This window comes from Phacochoerus africanus, chromosome 15, assembly GCF_016906955.1.
Source record: "Phacochoerus africanus isolate WHEZ1 chromosome 15, ROS_Pafr_v1, whole genome shotgun sequence".
Taxonomy (NCBI): Eukaryota; Metazoa; Chordata; class Mammalia; order Artiodactyla; family Suidae; genus Phacochoerus; species Phacochoerus africanus.
Genome location: NC_062558.1, coordinates 41,262,214 through 41,270,035, shown reverse-complemented (window position 1 = coordinate 41,270,035; position 7,822 = coordinate 41,262,214).

Genomic DNA, 7,822 nt, shown 5'->3' with positions numbered 1-7,822 from the left:
CTCAGGTTCCACAGCTGCGCGCCGCCCCCCGGCGCACCCCGCCCACCTCGCGCCCGGACAGGCCGCCCCTGAGGGGGGAGGGAGGCGGGGCCTCAGTTTCCACACCTGGAAGGTGGGCCTCAGCATCCCTAGTTGAGGGGCAGGGGCTTAGTGGAGGGGGCGCTGGCTGGAATCGAGAGATCTCGGACTCCTGACTTCGCCAGCCTGGCTTCCTCATCCTTTAACGGGCCGCTCGCTGATTCCTCCAAGCCTTCGCTCATTCATTCATTCATTCAGCAGACAATTCAAACAGACCTTCAGCAGGTCCCGGCTCTTAGGCAGCTCCACGTCCAGTAGGGGAGGCACCTGAATTACAGACAGGGCGATCCAGGACTAAATCAGGGTGAGCTCCTTGTAACTTCACCTGGTTACCCAGTGCCTAGTACAGAGTCTGACACTAAGTAAATGATCACGGTGTGGTTTTTGTTGTTGTTGTTGTTTGGTTATTTTCTCTTTTGGCCACCTCCAGGCATACGGAGTTCCCAGGCCACGGATCAGATCCGTCTTTGCCGCAGCTGCTGACAGTGCTGGATCCTTGAACCCATTGTGCCGGGTTGGGGGTCAAACCTGCGTCTTGGCATTGCAGAGACACTGCCCATCTGTTGTGCCACCGAGGGAACTCCTCTTGCTTTTTTAAATTGGGTGGTAATGGTGAGCCCCACCATTGCATTCTCACCTTCTACCCCAGACACTTGAATACCTCCATGGGACGGGCAGCTCACTTCTGCTAGGACTGGTTGGAGACCTCAAGCCAGACTTCCTGAGCCCAAGACCTGGCTCTGTGACTCACCAACTAAGCAGCCAGTCCCTTTGCTGCACCTCAGTGTCCCCTGTGTAGAGTGAGGTGTAGCTATGTCCCCACTCATGACATGGTGAAGATGCTGGGAGCACAAGGTCTGTGCAGAGTTCAAGGAACATTCTTTTCCCTTTTTATCATTATTGTTTTTACTAAACTGAACTGACTCCCCCCATTGGGAAGACAGTGGTCTTTCCTCCTCAGCTTTCAAGAAGAAATAGCTCCTATGGGATATTGTTCAGTGTCTAGAAAGAGGAATTTCAGAATTGCTGGAGACAAAGAACCTTAACTTAATGGAAGTGATGTGTTCAAACCCCCAGTGTGAAACATTTACCAAAAAATAAACCTTAAGAATGAACTCACTGAGCATGGGGGGCAGGGGTAATAGCAAATAAAACTTCTTTCCATTAGGTCGTGAGGGAGGGACTGCTGTGCCCACTTTACAGATGAGAAACTGAGGCTTAGAAGGCAGCGTGGCTTCTCCAAAGGCCCCTCCATGAGGGGATGGGGAGGAAAAACATCTCCCTCTGGGTTTCCAGGATCTTAGAGCAGAGAGGAAGCAGTCTGGTAAAAAGGAATGTAAACACACGGCCACTCAAACTTCCCTGATGGAAAGCCCATCTGTTGGGGGCCTTCCAGGCTGGGGCTGGGGCCAGATTCAGGAGCAGAGGAGTCATGAGCATAACTACTCTGGAGTCCATTTCTGCAGAAAGGCTCTTCTTTAAAAAGAAGAAGAGGGAGGAGTTCCTGTCGTGGCACAGTGCAAACGAATCCAACTAAGAACCATGAGGTTGCAGGTTTGATCCCTGGCCTCCACTTAGCAGATTAAGGATCCCCCTTTGCTCTGGCTGTGGTGTAGGCCAGCAACTGTAGCTCCAATTGGACCCCTAGCCTGGAAACCTCCATATGCTATGGGTGTGGTCCTGAAAAGCAAAAAAAAAAAAGGGGGGGGGGAAGAAGAGGGGGAGGGGAAGGAGAAGAAAGGAAGGAAAGAAGGAAATGACAGGGATAATTGAGGTTAGTAGAGGGTCAATGGAGGGAGCAGGAGGGTCAAGGATGCTGTTTGTTCTTTGTCAAAGTTAAGGGGATAAGACATGAGCCCGAAGCATCAGCGTGGCTATCCCAACTCTCTCCTGATCACCATTTCACAGACTGGGCAATTGAGGCCCCCATGCAAGGAAGTGATTCGTCTTGGGCCTGGAGGCTAGTTCCTGGCCTCTGGGCCAGTTGTGGGTTCAAACTCTGCTGATGAGGTGGGAGCCGTGAGCAAGAGCCTCTCCCGCTCAGTGCCTCAGTCTTCTTATCTGAAAAATGGGTATCAGTCTCCACAAAGCAAGGACCCAGGGAGGCTTGTGTGCAGCTGCAGGGCCAGAACCTGGCACTTAGTAGTTGCTTTTAAAATACTGGTCGAAAAATAAAATAAATAAAATACTGGTTAACTGCTGTATAGCACTGGGAACTATATCTAGTCACTTACGATCAAGCACGATGGAGGATAATGTGTGAAAAATAATGTATATATGTTTTTGTGACTGGGTCACTTTGCTGTACAGTAGGAAACTGACAGAACACTGTAAAGCAACAATAATGGAAAAAATTAAAATCATTAAAAAATAAAATACTGGTTGAGCTGGAGGGAGGGGAGAACAGAGTTACAGTTTAATGGGTACAAACTGTCGGTTTTACAAGATGAAAAGAGTTCTGGAGATGGATGGTGGTGATGGTTACACAACAACGTGAGTGAATTCATTTAATGCCACTGAACTGTATACTTCCAAATGGCTTACGATGGCAAATTTTGTTATGTGTATCTTACCACAACAGATGAAAAATTGGGGAAAAATACTGGTTGATTGAAAGCACGCAGGCGTGCCTCACAGGGAAGCAGGAAATAGGAAAAATGAGGTGTTCAGGGCACCCAGCAAACACTGTTTGACTAACTATGAACAGGGCCACTGCTAGGATGTGACTGCTTTTATTTCACTGTTTTTGTCGCTGGTGAAACACTGCAGTCTCTGCCTTGGAAGGAGGAGAGATTCTTGACAGAAAGAACCTTTCCTCTTAGGGAAGAAAAATTTTCAAAGCCCTTAAAACAGGTGGGGAGAGAGTTCCCTGTGGCTCAGTGGATTAAGGACCTGGGGTTGTTACTGCTGTGGCACAAATTCTACACCTGATCCAGGAACTTCCGCAAGCCATGGCGCAGCCAAGAGAAGAGAAGAGAAAAACAAAGCAAAGAAAGTGGGTGGAGAGTCCTTTAGAGCCTACAGGCAGGCCAAGTGCCTGAGGGGGGCTCAGCCACATCCACTAAGGAAGGTTCCTGGGTAGCACCAAGGGCCTGCACTTAGCTGCCTTCCATAATCAGTGCAAGGCACTGGAGAGAGATGAGTTTGCCTCTCAGAGACTTTATACCTAGTGCGCGTGTCCCTACCCCTGGTTATAAGAACAAGACATGGCGTTCCTGCTGTGGCTCAGTGGAAACGAACCCAACTAGTATCAGTGGGTTAAGGATCCGGCATTGCTGTGAGCTGTGGTGTAGGTCAGAGACACGGTTCAGACCTGGCATGGCTGTGGCTGTGGCCGGCAGCCGCAGCTCCGATTCGACCCCTAGCCTGGGAACCTCCATATGTTGCAGGTGTGGCCCTAAAAAGCAAAAAAAATAAGACATGAGCATCTCACTTTGCAGTTGGCATAGATAGCCCTGATGCTGCCAGTTCATCTCCTGACAGCCGAGGAGAGAGGGATTCTTATGCATTTGCTATAAAAGGACACAGAGAAGCCACATGCCTGAGATCTTGTAGCTTGTAGGATTGGAACCCCAGTCCAGCAGACTCTAGAGAGTGTAACACAGTCAAGGAGAATATGGTCTCAAAAAAGAAAGGTCATAACATGTGTTAGCAAGGATTGGGGGGCAGTGGGGAAACTGGACCTTCATACACTGCTGGTGAGAATGGAAAATGGTGCAGCCACTGTGGAAAAGCTTGGCAGTTCCTCAGAAGGTTAAATATAGAGTTACATATGACCCAGCAATTCCATGCCTAGGGATACAGCCAGGAGAAATGAAATCATATGAACACACACACACAAAAAACACCTTGTATACAAATGTTCATAACAGTATTATTCATAATAGCCAAAAAGAGACATGACTCAAATGATGAGTGGATAAATTAAATGCGATATATTTATTCAATGGAATATTGCTCAAAATAAAAAGAATGAAGTGTTCACACCTGATGCAACATGGATAAACCATGAAAACATTACACGGAGTGACAAAAGCCAGAAATAGGGAGTTCCCTTGTGGGTTAAAGATTTGGTGTTGTCACTGCAGCAGCTCAGGTCGCTGCTGTGGTGTGGGCTTGGATCCCTGGCCTGAGAACTTCCACATGCCATGGGCTCGGAAAAAAAAAAAAAAAGCCAAACATCGAAGGCCATATATTGTATGATTCCATTTATATGAAATGTCCACGAGAGGTAAATCCATAGAGACAGAGGGTTGTGAGGGGCGGGGGAGAGAGGAGGCTTGGAGGGCTGATGGCTAAAAGGTATGGGGTTTCTTTTTAGGATGATGAAAATGATGTCAAATTGACTGTGGTCGTAATTGCATCCATCTGTGACTCTACAAAAGACACTGGATAGGACGCTGTAAATGAGTGAATTTCATGGTGTGTGAATTGTATTTCAATAGAACTGTTACAAAAAGTTTTTTTTTAAATTTTTATTTACTTATCTATTTTTGTCTTTTCTAGGGCCACACCCACGGCATATGGAGGTTCCCAGTCTAGGGGTCTAATTGGAGTTGTAGCTGCCAGCCTACACTACAGCCACAGCAACGCTGGATCCATAACCCACTGAGGGAGGCCAGAGATCGAACCCACAACCTCATGGTTCCTAGTCAGATTTGTTAACCACTGAGCCATGACGGGAACTCCCAAAATTTTTTAAAATGGAAAAAAAAGAACATGGTCTCTGGAGTCAAATGGATCTGGGTGTGACTCTTCCACATTCCTAAGCTGTGTGACCTCAGGCAGGTGACCCTGCTTCTCTGAGCTTCACTTCTTCATCTATGACATGGAGATAGTAATGGCCCCCAACCTTGCCTGGTTGGGAGGATCAAACACGATGGGTCATGCTCCTGAGAGCTGGGCAGTGTCAGGACACAGTAATGCTCAGTCAACAGTCCTCTGAGGCCACCGTGTTTGCCCACCAAGACCACCTAACTCCCCCTTCTGAGCACTCTCAGGTCTCCCCAGGATGCTCCCTTACGCTACTTACATCTTCCTTCCCAGGAATCTTGTGAGGTTGACATCAGTGTCTCCATTTTACAGATGAGAACTACTGAATCCAGAAAACAACCGACATCCCTGGCATGGGCCCCCTCAATCCCAGGCAGAAATTTCTTTCCCTACCCATGCTGCTCTGCCTCTGCCCTCTCCCCTCCCCGTCTCCCATGGGCACTCCCTTGGCCCAGCTGGTGGCCTCATAGCTCCAGAGCTTGGTTCAGGCCAAGCGTTGGTGTCCTCGGGACCTGGTGTGCTTTTCAGAGTTGTGGGTGTGCAGCCCAAGCCACCACGTGGGGCTGGACTCCTGCAGACCCCGGCTGCCTCATCCCCTCCTCCTGATACACCTCAGAGGCGTGGGTCTCCTCCAGCCCTTTCTGCAGGTGAACAAACAGAGGCGCCACAGGGTGAAAGCCTCGTGCCTGAGAACACAGTCAGGATTTGAACCCAGGACCATATGAATTCAAACAGCACCCTCCAGCCCCTAGAGCAGCCACCGGGCACAGCCTCGTGTACCTCCATCCCCTCACCTCTGACATCAGAAACCCTGCTCACTCGCATCCACTTGGGTGAGGTTGGGGAGCATGGGGTTGTGGGGTGGTGAAGAAAAGAAACGACTGGGGGAAGGGGGAAGAGGGCATACCAGGGCTGGCTTTTGTGCATTTATGCAGCACCTGCTGTGTGCCAGGAGCTGCATAGGGCTTGATCCTCATGGTTCCCTCCCAGCTACAGGAGAGGAAGCACACTCGGAGAGGTGAGGGAACCTGCCCAAGGTCATACAGCGAGGGAGGGGAGGGTGCAGCGTCCCCAAAGGACAGCAGGCCCCCAGGAGATCACACCCTCCCACAATTACCCAGAAGCCACCGAGACAGAACACAAAGAAGTTGGGGACAATCAGCTGGTTTGTCCGCCTCTGACTCACAAATAGCCGGATTTTGTTTCAGAGACTGGAGGCCCTGCCCTGCCAGGGACCTTCAATGAGGCTCTTCTGGAATTCTCCCTGGGGCAGAAACCTGAGGCCAGGTGGGAAGGAAGCCCTTCCCCTCAGAGGTCCGTTGCCATGGGCACAGCCTCTCCCAGCCCTCAGCCACCGGCTGTGATTCCAGTTTGCTGGGCAGCAGGCTTGGTGGCCTGTGGGTGTGGCCGAGCCACAGCTGGCCACGGGCATTTCAAAGATAGCTTTTCTCTGCAGTTGTGGCCTAGAGAGGGCGGGGCAGGGTGGGGGCTGGTGCCAGTGGGGGCTGAGTAATTCCTGGCTTCCTAACTGGGGTCCCTCGGGGGGCTCCTGGGGATCCATGGAGGCCCCCAGAGTGGTGACTAAAATTATGAGGGGAGTGAATAAACCCTTTGCTGAGAGGCCCAGAACTTTCACAGAGGTCTAGGACCCCAGACTCCTGGCTTGTAAGTGATGAAGTCTCAATTTTTCCTGCCAAGAAGAGGCAGAGATTGGACAAGGGAGGGAGCAGCTGAGACCCACTGAGAGATGAGCTAACAGCTTTTTAAAATGAGAATTGTTTTTGTCAGTCTCTACTCATAGAGGTTTATAACTTCCCTTGCTTTAAAACAAAAACCAAACTCACACTGGCCTCAGAATTACTAGGTTTCATCCGGAACGGTCCTCCCCTCCTTGATCACTAGGCTCCAGCCACTTTGGCCTTGCTCTCCGTCCTGAGAATAGGGTGCTCTCTCTCCTGCCCCAGGGCCTTTGCACCAGCTGTTGCCAGCCTCTTTTCATTGTCTGCTCTTCCCCTCCCCCACCCCAGATCTCAGCTCAAATGTCACCTCCTCAGAGGGTTTCTCCCTGCCCTCTCCCTCTAAATCTCTTCCAGTGGACCATGAGCCCCTTGGAGGGTGCACCTTTGTCTGTCTTGGGACTCGTGTATAGTAGGTGCTCAGGAAACCAGAGTTGACTGACTCACCTTCCAGACACTCCTCTCTGAGATAGGTCAAGAACCATCATCTTAGCTGCCCTTTAACAAGCACCCTCTAGGTGTCAAGCTTCGTGCTAAGTGCTTTGTACAGGTGGTCCCACTATGAGTCACAAGGAGAAACCAATGTGCTCACTTGCGGATGAAGCATTGATTTCCTTGAACTACAAATTCGAACCAGGGACTGGTTGCAGGGACAGCCCACTGTAGATTGATAGAGTGGGAGGGAGCTTTGAACTGTCTAATCTCCTGACTTTATCCACAGGGAAACTGAGGCCCAGAGGGGAGAAAGCACTTGCTCAGAATCACACAGAAGACTGAGGCAGAGCCAGGAACAGCAGCCAGACTGCAGGATATTTTCTGGGGTTTTCCTGCTGTTGTGTTGACATTAGACCTGCCATATCTTTCAAAACAAGGAGTAAGTGGACGTGGTTTGGTTTAACGGCATAAGGGGCCAGGTTGCCCCTCAGGAGCCTGGCAGGCCACAGCATCCTGATAAATATATTAATAAGTGCCACTTACTGAACATCTGTGCCAGGCATTTTACACACATCTGACGGAATCCTGCAAGGTAGAGGTGTTCCTGTCCCATTGTACAGGTGCAGAAACTGAGGCTCAGAGTGATGGACTGACTTCCCATGATCACACAGCTACAAAGTTATAGAACCTGGACTTCAACCCCAAAATTGTGAGGTGATGATGGTGGTGCTAGTGCTAGCAGTAAAGCAGTAGTAGCAGAATTAGGAGCTGCAGGAAGTAGCATTAGGAATAGTAGCATA